This window comes from Lycorma delicatula, chromosome 7, assembly GCF_047948215.1.
Source record: "Lycorma delicatula isolate Av1 chromosome 7, ASM4794821v1, whole genome shotgun sequence".
NCBI lineage: Eukaryota > Metazoa > Arthropoda > Insecta > Hemiptera > Fulgoridae > Lycorma > Lycorma delicatula.
The window spans coordinates 76242809-76258373 of NC_134461.1; the positions used below are offsets into that span (position 1 = coordinate 76242809).

Genomic DNA, 15565 nt, shown 5'->3' on the forward strand with positions numbered 1-15565 from the left:
GAGTAATATAATTAAATAGATTATTAATAAATAAATAAATATATTGAATATTTACTCTGTAATCTGTACTAAAATTTAAAAAGAAATTATATATATTAACACTTTTTTATTTAGTGGTAAAATTTACTTATCATAATAAACATTGTTGTCTCTCCAATAAAAAAAGCATGGTACATTGATTTGTACCAACTCAAATGTGAGCAAATTATATGCTACATCATGGTGTGTTGGTTTATTTGCTTTTCGTGCTCACATTTTTATTTTGAGTGAAGTCCTATGATCTAGTCAAAAAACATTGAACTAACAACTGAATAATAAATATTTATAATTTATTATTAAATTTAAATCAAAGGTTAATAATTCTTATTAAAATTTAAATTAATTATTTACATAATTATTATTCAAAGTTATTAATAAAAGAAAGAGATTATTAGTTAATACTTAACTGTAAAAAAAAGGATTCTTTATTTAACGAATTACTTAAAAGTGCATTACAACGGACTGTGGAAAAGAAAGACTATGAGAGCACAGGGAGTAGGAGAGAGTTGGCAGTGCACAGCCGCCTGGCGCACCATATGATACACTCTGCGTCAATAGCAGCAGCTGAACTAGCAACTAACACAACCTCATACAAACATACACATGACTAAACGAAGAAGACGGCGTCCCTAAACCAATATCCTGTTATCAGTTTGGCTAGCATTAAATATTATATTTCTATAAATTCTACATCTTCTTGCTCCTTAAACCTATTTTAAATACAAAAACACCAAAATGTTCAGAAAGATATTCTCTACACACTAATATTACTTTTCTTTAATGAGTATCTGTGAATTACTTAATATTCTAACAAACATGAGGATACAAATAAATTTGTTAAGGGTCCAGGGGACGGAGCTCCCCTGGAGCTCACCTGGCTATACGGTAAGGTGAGCGAAGCGTGCCATTATCTCATTATTTGTGGTAAGTACTACAAATAATTGAATAAAAATTGGTCTGTTACAGTCATATATCATCTATAATAAAGGAAGTATATTCTGGAAGGTCTGATCTTAATGGCTTATCATTAATTGTCAGCATAGTATGCTTGTCAGTATGCTTAATCTAATTGTCAGCAATCAGTCAGTTAATAATTTATGTAATTATTACAAAGATAAAAGTATCTAAGCATAGTAATATTGTAGTATAACCTTCTTTTTGTATTAATAGTGTTAATTGTCTATTTACAGATGACAAAGAAGTGAGAATTTTTTTACAAGTCAACTTACAGCATTTTAGAAATTCGTAGTACCATAAAACATCCATATTTTATATTCATATATCATTATGATGAGGAATAGTTTTTTCTTATTAATATGTTTGCATATTAATTTTATTTTCCTTGAGGAAACAAATGGTTATAATAAACTTAATAATATTGGTAATATTCAAAACGTTTTATATTGAAGTGGTGCTAAAATCAAAAACTATGAAGAGAAAACCGAGTGAGTTGATTAGTTTAAAAGACATTGTAATTTTATATAAGTATTTATATAATTATAAACATAATAGTATGTTAAATCATACTATTTGATTTGTTAGCCATATTATTATTACTATTACTATTATATTTGATACATAAACAGATTTAGTGTAGATTTTATTCTGTACTATAAAATTGACATTTAGTTTGTATTCATATACATTCTAGTTGTAATAATTGCTGCCGTCTTCTACATATATGTTCTTGTTTATTGTAAGTGGTAAAGAAATGTGTGGTCTATTGCTAAAATTTTTCACTGCTTCTGACTGAAGTAAAAAACTGTTTTAATATATTTTACGATTATTTTAAATTTGGACTTGTCCTTTGACTTTAATAATGAATTATGATTTAACTCAGATCATTAAATTTTATTATTTGTACATTTTAACTGTATGGTTGCAATTAAAAAAAAAAAAAATACTTGTTTTTGTGCTAGGTTAAATGACCATGAGATGTCATATAGTTTATACAATGTCAAGTCAAGTACAACTAGCAGTTTTTTGTTCAGATGAGATTTATTTATTTATAAATGGAAATTATGAATTTTTCTGTGGTATGTTTATTATTATTTTAATTTTAAGGGGGCAACTAGAAAACCTGTAATAAAATAAAAATGTTATTATTATACTATCAAATTATTATAAAATCCAACGTACAAAAATTAAATTGAAAAAATTGAGTTATTGTCATAGATTAATATTTTTCAATTTTGCAAAAATTTAAATGTATTTTCTAATTTTTAAAAGTATTAATATGGTATGTACTCTCTTAAATTAACTAAGTTAAACACATTTATCACTTATACTTTTTTCTTTGAAGTTTTCCAGCATGAACATTTTTCTTAGAATGTTCTTTTCAATAAATTCTGAGTTTCTTGAGAAAAATCTTCAATTTTAAATATAAATCCTTCTTTATTTTTATCGTTCTGGTCTTCTTTTTAGATACAACAAACTGTACAAGTTTGTTGTATCTAAAATGACAGTACATGTCATTCTCTAAGGTGTTAAAATTGAATTGTTACAGAAAATCAAATTATTAAATAGATTTCTAATAAATAAAAAAACAAATATGTTTAATTTGATGAAAATATTCAGTGTACATAAGTATAATGAAAAAATGAATAATGTTTATACTATATAACCTGTTCTTGAATACTGTTTAAGTATGACTGGAGATTTAGAACTCTCATGTTTATACATGTGGCAAAATATATCTTCATATTAATATAAAATCTTCTCTTTAAAACAACATGACCATATGTAGAAGTCCAAAATCCATGGAGAGTTTATTAAAAATGACATGCTGATTGACAAAAATTTAAACAATTACTCTTACCTTAGTTTTAAAAACGAAAGATTAAATTATTCTCAGTTTAAGTAGTTAAAAAAAAATTTAATATATTTTTTATATTTTTATTAGCAGTACTGCTGAGTTAACAGTTAGTAGATTGCATTGTTAAAATACATAAAATAATAATAATATTAATGTCTCAAAATGAGGCATTGAAAAAGTAGTGTTGGCACCATAAACATTGGGATTCCTTTCTATTATTTAATTTTTAAATAATATTTTTTGTCATGCAAATATTAGTTTGAATTAGCCTCGACTTGACTTTAGTAATTTCCTCTAAATCTAAATTGTAGAGAAATCTTTTGTCTCTAATCTCTTTTACTAGCTAGGTCTTCTTTTCAATTGTTCACAGAATAAAGCCTGAATGACTAAAATCGATTGTTATGAATTCATTTTTTAAAGTCATTGGATAACTTTAAATAGGTTATTCTCAATAGTCTTATTATAAGCCATTATTGTCTTTTTTACATCTATAATTATGTTTAGTTTTCTTTTAGAAATGGTTAAATATATATATAAAACTCTTTTATTAATCATATTTGTGTTTAATTTAGTAATTTTGAAAATAGGTTAGATATTGTGGCATAATTTTTATTAATTATTATTATTAAGTTTTACTAAGTTGGTTTATAAGTTAACGTATAATTTATATAAATTTGTCAATTTGTATTATTGTAAATATTAATTGTGTTTAGTAGACCTGTTTGTTTCATGATAAATCTTTTATTATCATGAACAGTTTATAAGTCATTGATACATGTAAAAGTAGTATTTTTATTATTATTATTATTATTATTATTATCACAATTTCTATTATTATAATCATTACTCTGTTATTTAGTCAGACAAATTAGTCTAATTATATTATATTGTATAGTTGTCCCTTGTTACCTATTTTTTTTTATACATATGGTGTAGAATTTTTTATGAAGTAAAATGACAAGAATTTAAAATGATTATCTAATTATATCATTTCAAAACTACAATAACTAATGAAAAATATACTTTTTAAATTTTTTTTATGTTTGTTTGCATTTAAACATACTAATTTTGCTTGATAATTTGTTAGTTATTTATTTTTTAGAGCACAAAATGATTATCATTTTTAAAGCATTTTTCATAAGATTTTTATCTACACCATACTGTGCTTACTTTTTGTGTCATGACATGATGAATTGGGAACAGATTATTCTTTGCATTCTTTTAATAATGACTGTAATCTATTTACATTCATGTACCAGTACATGAAATCTTTCATTAAATCAAAATAAATACTGATTACTTTGGTATGAATTAAATACTTTTAAATCATGTTTATGATTAATAAAAGCATGTAATCATCACTTAAATAGCATTTAGTAATGCATAGTTTGTGGAATTTTTTGCTAATAGCAGAATAAATATTATCAAATTAAAGTAATTTGAAGTCAAAAAGTATAATAATAGTAACACTTGTAATGTTATCTTTATTAATACTAACAAAGGTGGATTTCCATAGTTGCTGAAAGAAACATTAATTTGCTGATAAATGTAAAGAATTTTTTCTTCTAATTAACCCTATCATCAAATCCAGTTAGATTTTATGTCTTTTTTACCAATAATTATTCTGTTGCATCAAGTACTGAGTAACCCAAAATTTTTATCTTGCGTTCCCAAAAACTGTGTGAATTTCTACTAGAACTGAAAAACAAATTTCATTAAATAACAAGGGCTTACTGTATAATTATTTGACTGATATTTTTTAGTATTTATAAAATTGGAATTTAATTTTAATAATAATATAAATATAAACTATTCCTATAGGATAGGGTAATATTATTTTTTTATTATTTATAATTATTTAAAGAATCTGAATCTAAGTGTTTAGTTAATTATGATTTTTGGTGAAATATTATTTAATCTTTTTTCTTTTTATCTTATTTTGCTGTAATCTTTTCTTTGTTTAATTTAAATATTATAATTTTGTTTTAATTTTCTGACTGAAATAAAAAATTTCTTTTGCTAATATTATAATGTTTTTTCTTTTATTTACATAAAAGTTTTTTTTAATAGTATCTTATTATCATTTATTTATTTTTTGTTGTCATTCCTTTTGTTTAATATTACTGAATCCGTCTAAATTGTTTGATATTTAATGCATATTTATTGAAAAAATATATCTCATCTAACACTAAAACTCCAAAATTACAAACTGATTTTTACGTTTTAGGTCTAGTTTATTTCACAAAGGTGCAATGAAATTTTTGAAATTATTTCTCTTATTATATTATTTTAATGGAATGGCAATACTTAATATGGAATTACTTCTATTTCACAATGAATTAAATTAATTATTGTTGATTTGATATTCATACTTAACACTTTGTTATTTCTGTATCAGTCCATTTTCATCAAATTAACATAAATTTTAGTGGAATATAACATAAACAAAGTACTTCTTACTTAATTCTGTTCAAGAATGTTAATTTGAAGTAAGTGAATTTAAAAATAAAAATGTTAAACTTTGGACAAATATGTCCCAGAAATTCTTCTTTTTTTATATTTCATAAATAAATAAATAACATTTTAAGTAATTTCGCTGACAAAAGACAATTAAAAATCATAAAAAATTGAATTTTTATTTTTGGATGGATTGTCACATTATTTTATTTTAATACACTTTGCAATAGATTATTTCCTTATATTTCAATTACTTTAAAAAAAGTATTAATTAATAAAGCTTTTCAAAAGTTTATATTGCCATATCTTTTTGTTAGTATTTGATAGAACCAAGTAACACATGTTGAAGACCATCGATGAAACTTGATCTGTGTTAAAAGCATTATGATGGTGTCATAAATTACTTGCAAAACACAGATTCAGTAATGCGTAGTTCTTATGTCACAATGATGACAGCATAAAGGAGAAAACATAATTGTTTTATTTATTTTAATATTACAACCTTGGCTAAAAACCATGCTAAACACATGTTAAGTATAACATATAAGGAATGTAATAAATAAAACATACTAAATATTATTATTTACATTAAAAATGAATATTAACATTTTAAATTAATTTCAGCAATGGTCCTCAACTTTTTTTTACATACATTTTTCAATGTTGTATATATACTACTTTAGCAAATATAAATTTTCTAGATTAATATAATAATTAGTTATATTTTTGTGTAAAATACCAGTTAAAAATGAAAAAAAAAAAAATAATAGATTTTCCCGAACAAGTGATAGCACACTCTTTGTATAGAGATTATCTGTTGAAATTATTTTATTTTTTTTATAATTTTCTTTGTATAATTGTAAGACTGTGATATGGCTCTTTGCTGTAAGAAAAATTTCTGTTTTGATCACTGAAAATAAACATAAATTGCATTTGTTTTCCATACAGAATTCTTTTTATCTTTTTGATGTTTTTTATATAACAACAATCAGAAAACAACCAAACTCCTTGGAGGATAAATACTTTTTCAGATTTTATGGCAGTAGACCAGTTATTGGCATTATGTTGTGAAAATTTTAATCAGCTATAAACTATTAGTTGAAAATTCATAAAAATGCCATCCATAACCTATTAATGCAGGGAACTGTATCACTCTTTTATAGCAGAAATATTTTATTATTGAAAATTAAATAAATGTAATTTTTTGTTAAAAAATATTTTTTATAAATATTATATGTGACCGCCACTACAAAATCAGATTATTTCTGTAAGAGGTCAAACAATATCGCCAGCAGTCATTAGATTTATTTTTCATTAAGTTGCACTCATCCTTGATGAAAACTCATCAAACATAGTAGTTTCCACTAGTATTTCATTGTGTCTTAGCTTCAAAAATAATGTTTAAATTGCCTTTAACAATACTATTTATTCTGAATCCTGATTTTTTTTTGTTTATTTTGACTTTAAATAATGAAAATAGAAATAACCTTAATATTTAGTTGAGTATATCCTCCATTTTAGAATCACTGTTGCATAAACATAATTAAAATCTTTAAAAAATTACCTTAGTTTATAAAAGAAATCTAAGCAAATAAATTACAATCTAGTTATAGAAGAAAAATTATATAATTTATAAAACTCTATATACCAACTACATGCTCATTTGGGTTTTTGTTTTCATATGACAATTATCTTTTTCTCATAAATCACTACCATATTAAAAAAAACTGTATCCACGTTGTTGAACTTGGTTATTTATGGGAACTAGTTTATTAAACCTGGTTTCAGTTGTTGGATGTTTTTTCTTAATTCTTATATTTTTCTTTATAATGATACTACTTGAGATACTTCTATTGTTGTAAAACTGTCAATTCATAATTTTTTCCAGAAACTGTTGAAATTATAGGTGCTATAACATTTTAAATTAAAAAAATATACCATTTCAGGTGGCTTATAAGTCATTACCCATTAAGTAAGTATCCGTGAAAGTAACAGTAAATTATGTAGACAAATATTTAAGTTTAAATGGTACTCCTGCATTAATTCACAGCTGCAGACATTAAAACACTAAGACAAACGAGTTTACCACTAGATCAACCAGATAGGTTGATACACACTAACAGCACATTATAAAACACAGCACCATCACTCTGAAATTTTCAAAATTCATCTGCAGACAGATTTAAGAGCGAAAATAACAGCCAAAAATATTAAAATACTACAAACTAATAAAATATTTAAAACCATGCATACATAATATTTCACATCCTAACAAGTATTGATTTTTTTATTAACATTAAGGGCAATACAAAAATAAGGCATATGAAAAGATGATAATTTGGATTCCATATGACCATATATCATAGGGAGACTATGTTTGAATATAAAAAATATGTGAAGTTAAACAAAATAACAACGGCTGTAACCATGTTTATAAAACCAAAAAATCCATAGAATCATACATAAGTAAGTAATGGAATAAGATTTTGTTTGGGTAAGTGATAAATTGGCTGATGAGTCCTAGTAGTCAATACGTAATAGCTATAGCAGTCAGTGCCTCTTAAATTAATTACTAAGTGAAAAAGATTAAATTAAAATAGATTTAGTGCTCAGTCACAACTACAGTGATACATGACTGCTGGCATTTAAGAATTGCTATTGTGATAAGAGGCCCACATGTCCTCCAATGATTTATGGGGTTGAACATTTTATTTGGTAGCAAGATTTAAAATAGTAATATGTAATAATAGTATATTACTACTGGTATACTCTTGTAATGGTGTCATATTTATAATCATGTTAATATGTCTGAAATTATATTTGTCCATAGAAAAATTATACTTTATTAAAACATGGATAAAACTTCCTCAATAAATCTTTCTCATAATATGCCTTAATTATTGTATATACCACATATTCTTAATATAATATTCATATTTGTATTTATAATATTATAGATAATATTGTCCGATAGCTTTTTGTATTTACTCAATATTGTTATGTGAATGTAGATGTATGATTCTTTTTTTTATATCATATTGACGTAGGCTAGAAATAATATGATTGTACTATGCTGTATGTTTTGTATCTTTAATATTAATATTTTTAAATAGTGTAATAAATACATTGTAAAAGGCAAGAAAAGAAACACATAAAATTGTAACACCATGCAGTTATTCTTACTACACATTTTTACTCAGAATTATACATACATATATTTATATTATAAACATAATATAAGTATGTGTATGTGTGTGTGTGTGTGTGTGTGTGTGTGTGTGTGCGCGTGCGCATGTTTAAAAAAAAGAAATCATGTATATAAAATATTTTTGTGCCTTTAAATTATTATCATAAACATTTATAGAATATTTGAATTTAAAAAATACATAATTCCAGTAAGTACTACTCTGTAACAGTTATCAAATAAGATTTATTATTTTTCCACTGTAATTTTTAATTTTTGTTACATTTGTTTTTTTTTTTTATAAAAGAAAAATGTAATGATAATAGGAATAATTTATAAGAGATGTTAGTGCTATAAGTGCCGTTTCTTACACATTCAACATCTGTATTGTGCATATTAATTTAATCATTAAACAGGATATATTTTATTTTAATCCATAAAAACAATAATAAAAGTATTTTTAACTCTTCTAATAAAAACAATTTTGTGTTATTCATGTTTGCTGAATTCAACTGATGAGAGAATTTAATCCAATGTACTGATCATCACAGCAAATAAATATTACATTCTGAGTATTAAGTCAATTCAGCCAGAAGGTGTGGAATTATTTACAATTTGTTTTATCTAAAAGCTAAAATATAGTAATATTTTGCTGACTTGATGCATTTCTATGTTACATTTTAATCAGAATGTTTTACACAATTTGTAGAAAACTGCTGATATTGTAATTGTTGTACATATAGCAGAATGATTTATTCACAGAATTCTCAGTGCAAAGAACTGAAACCTATATACCAAATGAATTATTTTCCTTGCTGACCCTATTTTAATAATATTTTATTAACATCGTTCCAAAAGTAAAGTTAATATTAATGTTAATACATTTTAGCTTTTTTTACATAGCCCACAAAAATTAACTATACACAATGTTTATGGATGCTGACAAGGACCCAAAATGCATGAAAAGTAGAAAAATCCATTCCATTCAGCGATCAAATATAGTTATAATTGACCGATTTAAAACTTTTTAAAATCTGTCCGAGTAATAGGATAATCAGGAACAAAATAGTTTCCAATCAAGATTTTTCATCATAAAAGTTTTTAAATAATATGTTTCATATTATTACCAATTCAAAAATTGGTTTATTTATATCTGTTTATGGTTACATCTAGCCATATCTAGCTCAGAAGTAAATATTGAGGAGTATACCTATGACATTTAAGTAGGGAAAACATCTCTGATATTCTCTTACACTTAACAACATTAGTTTAAATTGGATGAGTAGAGAGGGGTTACTCTTTCTCTCCTTGTATTTAAAGCTAACATTGGTGATTCAATGTTAATAATTTTAAACTAATGTAATTACTAGGTAGTATTATTTAACCTCTTTCTGGTCCCTAATGTAATGTTATACTAACACGTTTGTTGTCAAAATAAACCCCTAATGTAATAACTTGATGTTTAATTTTTTTCAAGTGTTACAAAATATTCAGTTTACTATGCATTTTTAGGTCCTTTGTCAGTTACTGGTAAGAAATGATATATTAATTGAGTGGAAAAATAAATATCCAAATAAATTCTTGTTCACATATTTAACACTTACTTAAGAAAGTGGATTGTTTTGATTATTTTGAAGTATATCTTTTTTGGAAATTATTTAACCGTTTTTTGGTGTATTTGTTCTTTTATACTGTTATTTATTAGAGTGGGTTACTAATAATCATTGTACATTTATGTACAGAATAAAATGGCTATTACCTGTAGTTCATAAAGCTACATAATAAGCTGAATATTTGGTCTTAAGATGAAAAAGAAAAAGTTAATTTAAATTATAATATACTCAAATAATTATTTCATGAGAAAATATTTCTGTAAAACATGGATAAATAATAAAATTTTGTGGTAAAGGAAAATGGATTTGGAAGAAATGTAATGATCCTTCTTAAATTAAATTAAAATAATGCTGTAAAATAAACTTATATAATATACTAATTTTAAAAATTAATAATACGTAAAATATAGATTTGTGAATCTCCACATATTTTCAAGTTTTATTTTGAAATTTGTTAAAATGTTTAATTTTCTACTCTATTTATTAAGGTATCATCACAAATTTTCTACAGATTAGTCTCCTTTCATGCTATCAGATGCTACATGCATTATTAGCATAATTTTTTTTTTTTTTTTTTTTTTTAAGAGTGTATAATTACAGGCAGTATGACCAAATTTAAAAATAGAATTTACTAACAGATTTTTTTAAAAAAATTTAGCGTTATTGAATAAAGTAATTGTTAACATTTTACATCATTTCTTAAATGAAATTAATTTATTGAGTATATTTACTGAACATTTTGTAAATAAGCTGTAATACACTTTAAAACCTGTTCTATATTTTTTTAACTGTACTGCATTTATGGTAAAAAAAAAATTTGATATTTTTTTATGATTTTATAAATTTTATAAGTATTAAATAAATTTTTCTAGTATCATAGAATCTTATTAATATGCAGTTGTATTTAATAAAAAAGAAGAGAAGAAAACATAATGTTAAAAGAAACAAAAGGATTACCATGTAAAAAATTATATTTTTTTAATAGTTTTCATATGTATATTTTTTAAATTCATTTTCATATGTAGTAGTTGAAGAATTAGAGTGCATGTGCCATCATATTTTTGTTTAAAATTTAACTTTCTTTGATGTTAGATTGAACTACAGCATGTTAAAATTTTATAGTTTTAAATTGACATTAATTTTTTTTTATTTTGATAGGCATTCATTTGTTTATAACTTTTCATTATTTTAGTTTAACCCTAGTTTAATAAAAATTAATCTTTTCATTGATAAAATATTGATATTGACAGTAAGAAAATAATTACTACTGCTTAATTATGTTTGAGTATTGCATTGTTTGATATCATCAATAAAGTTTTGTTTGAACAAAAACTAAATAAATTATTTTATGAGACTGACAAAAAAAATTTTTACAAAGTTCTTTCAAGAAACTCTCATTTCAGTGCATAAGTTTTCAAAAATTATGGTCAGAAACCTGTGCTTACAGTTTCTGTGTAAGCTCTTGAAAAGTTCTATTATAAAAAAGATCGGCATTTTAGTAGGTTTTTAGGTGGTAATCTACTACTCCTGGTCATTTTCTAGAATTGTTTTTTGATGACTATGAATTTTCCTAATTCTCATCTGATTAGTCCATCAATTAATTTCAGGAAATTGTCAACATTGTTAATCATTTTGGGAATTTTTATACATTTGAGATGCATTTTCTAATATAGTAAATAATTATTATTATAAAAATATAAAAGCAAAGTACTAATTTTTTAAGATATTATGTCATAAATGCAATTAAATATCTGTTTATAGAATTATTATATAAAATTGCATTTATTATGAAAAATTTTGATAAAGTATACATAATTTTTCCCATATTTTCTGGCATTAATTATTTCACTGGTTTGATGCTATTCTCAACTTTTCTGTATGATTTAGACATTTTAATCTCAACATATTTACTTTGTATTATGTATTGCTGTGTATGTCTATTCATTAAAATCTTCGTTCTTTTCTACACTTTTTTTTACCCAGTATCTTCCCTCTTTTAACAAAATAAATTAACTTTGATAACTCAGTCATCCAGTATATCTATAATTGGGTACTACTTTTAAGCATCGCTGTTTAAAACATAGAATGTCTCTTTAAGCTATTAAGACCATGTACATATGGGTTATACTTCATATTTGCACAAGATGGATTTGTATACTGTTTCGTTTTTCTGTCTATCTGATTGTATTGCTGGCTGAAACAGTGTGTTTCTATTTTATATATATAAAAAAATTAGAAACCAATTGCAATCATATTTTTTGTATATGTGTGTTCCTTAAAGATTATTAATGATTTTTCTTAAAATGGATTTAATTTGTATGTTTTAATATTAAATTTTTCCAGTAAATAACAATGATCGATTAATCTAACTGTAGATAAAAGTGAGATCGAGATGAAAGTATGAGATGTGTTATTGATTTAATTTTATTTACTTCTTATCTTTTTCTTAGAATATGAAATTGGAACATGTATAATATGAATTTAATTTCGTACAAACTTTTGATTAACAATAAAAGTTTTCTTTTTATATTTTGAAATTATATTTTTTCAATGGAGGATCAGGAGTAATTATTTAATTTCTTAAACAAAAGAGACAAGACTATCTTAACCCTTTCTTAATTAAGAATAATTTAATGTAAATATCATGAATATAGTATCATATAACAAAATAGAATGTATTTCTTATTGTTAAAAATACCCCTTCTCTTAAAGAATAAGCGATGAACATTTGGTGAGATAAAATATGACCAAAAATTTGTTAGCAAATTTCTCTACAAATTATGTATTTATTAAATGAAGTTATTGAGGATATACTCTTGAAAGTATAAAATTTAGATAAACCAAGACTTGAGGGTTATGTTAAATTTTTTTCTTGAAATAATTTATTTTGATAATTTCATATTTGTATTTAATAGTACTTTTTTATTAGCATTTTGAATTTTTAGTAAAATGAGATCAGAAAAATGATACTTTAGTAATCTAGGGTTATTGTTGTTACTTTATAAACCATTTTTCTTAGTTTTATAAAATTATGATAAAGTTTTTATGTTTTTCAATTTGTATAAAATTAGTTTAATTTGTTTGTTTAAAGACAATAAAGCAATAAAACTGAAATTAAATTTTTTACATAAAATAAAGTAAAATATTTGACGATAATATTGCACTATTTTTTCTCTCATTTTATTATTAATAATTTTGATTCGAGATTGTATATACTGTATTCTGTATTTATTCATCTTATTGTATAAGATTTATTGTATATTTATGCATCATTGGTGGTGGTTTTGGGATTTTGTTTTATGTTATTTCAATTAGCAGACAAAATATTCATTTTTATAATAAAAAATAAAAAATACTTTATTTGTCTACATGTTTTACAGTATAAAAATAGAATTTATGGAATTTCTGATTTTAATATATTTAAGAACTTGAAATACCTCATTTTTATTTCATAGATTTTCATTATATTGAGAAATACTGATATTTACTACCTAAACTGTAATGTTCTGCTTGGTTACATCTGCACTCTTAGGTCTATTGCAAGAGAGAACATTTTATCAAAATCTAATGATCATAATCATTTCTTATCATTATAACTCTTATTATATAATGGCTGTTCATAATAGATCTTAAGAAATCATTTAGAACTGTGGTTAGCCTGAGATGTAAAACACCAATATCTATATTTTTATTGAATATATACGACCTGTTATGAGACAATACAGTTTAATTATGTAAATATATTAAACAACTAACATAATTTTTGGAAAAAAAATGCTAAAACTTTTTAATAATTCAAGACATAAATTACTTTAACAAATTACCATGTAATTTATGTACTTGTAATTGATGAAATATTCTAATTATGTTGAATCTATACCAACAATTTCACTTGATATATCCAGGGCAGATGCACCTTAAGTCTTATTTATAATTATAAACTATACTTTGCTTGTGTACATTATTAAATAATTATTACACATACAGTAAAGTCTTATTTAATCAAGCCTCTCTTAACCGAGGTCTCTCTTATAATGCTATGAAAGGCTGAGACAGGCTTTTCATCCAGCAGTTGCAGGTTCAAATTCTGCTCAGGTATGGATCTTTTCACTATGCTATAAATTATTTGTTAAATCCATAATTAGCTTCAGGTACAAAAAGTATGAAAAGTAAAACAAATTATCCAAGATGACATTTACTCCATGTACGAATTTTATTATAACCTATCACTGAAGATTATTAATTGTACATAATTACTACTGTACAGTAATTATTAGTATTGCATACTTACAGCACATAGCAGTAAAGCACAACAATAAATTCTGTTTACTTTCTGATATCTACTATACGGGTAAACATTGGTCTATATTTTGTGAGTGTATATCTACTGTACTGTATTACAGGTGTAGTAGCTGTATTGTGTTGTGTTGTTTACTTGTATGTACTATATTATGGTTATTGTGTTATAATTGTTTATATTGTTATTGTGTTATAATGGCTACTTGTAACAAAAATGTTACTAATGCAAAATGTAAATGAGTTGTAGTGTCAATGGCTAAAAGATTAGAAGCAATTAAAAGAGTAAATGCTGGAGAAGTAATTAAAAAAGTTGCTTATGAGTTTGGTGTCTGAGAAACAACTGTTGGTGATTGGAAATGGAACAAAAAAGAAATCAAAGAAATCAAAGGCTGTTCAAAAGTGCCCGAAATGTTTTTAAATAAAGAATCTCGTTACAGAAGCCTGTCCAGGATGCTTTAGATGATGACGTATCCTTGTGGTTTAGGCAACAGAGAACCTTTGGGGTATCAGTATCTGGCTCTATTTTGCAAGAAAAGACTATTCAACTTAACAAAAAATTGAATGGTCCAGGTATACTTTCTGCCAATAAAGGCTGGCTGGGGAAATTTAAAAATAGTCATGGCATAAGATAATTAGTCACATCAGGAGAAAAATTACCTGCTGATACTGACAATGCTGCTAATTTTATTAAAAAAAATTTCTGCTCTTCTTCAATCAGAAAATCTGCGGCCAGATTAAGTAAATAATGCAGATGGCAGATAAGCATATAATGCAGATGAAACAGGATTAAATTTTAGAATGTTGCCATCAAAAACACTAGCATCAAGGGAAGCTGGGTGCTTTTGCACCCGGCTTTAAAATTAGTAAAAAGCTGCCAAACTTATTATAATTTGAAGCTCAATAGCCATTTTTTATAAGCCACACTGTACTTTGTTAAAAATTAACAAATAATGTGAAATTGAAATTTTCCAATAGTTTTGATTTTGTATTTCTAATAACACTCTAACAATGTAACACCATTTTCATTACATTTTATATTTCTTTAGAATCATTCATTTAATAGCAGTGTTCATATTTTTGGTTTAGATACATTTTTATTTATAAAATTATACATACGAATGTTTACCCCTAATGTTTCTTGCCTCAGTTTGATTATAA

At 24.3% G+C, this 15565-nt stretch overlaps 1 protein-coding gene across 2 annotated transcripts in view; it reads left to right on the forward strand.

Annotated features, from left to right (window-relative positions):
• The window catches only part of LOC142327746 (beta-1,4-glucuronyltransferase 1), a 619540-nt gene extending 614661 nt beyond the window's left edge, over window positions 1-4879 (forward strand). For both annotated transcript variants that reach the window (XM_075371051.1, XM_075371050.1), the window contains exon 7: window positions 1230-4879. The gene's annotated coding sequence lies outside the window, so the exon portion shown is untranslated. The remainder of the gene's footprint in view (window positions 1-1229) is intronic.
• Window positions 4880-15565: the final 10686 nt, after the last annotated feature.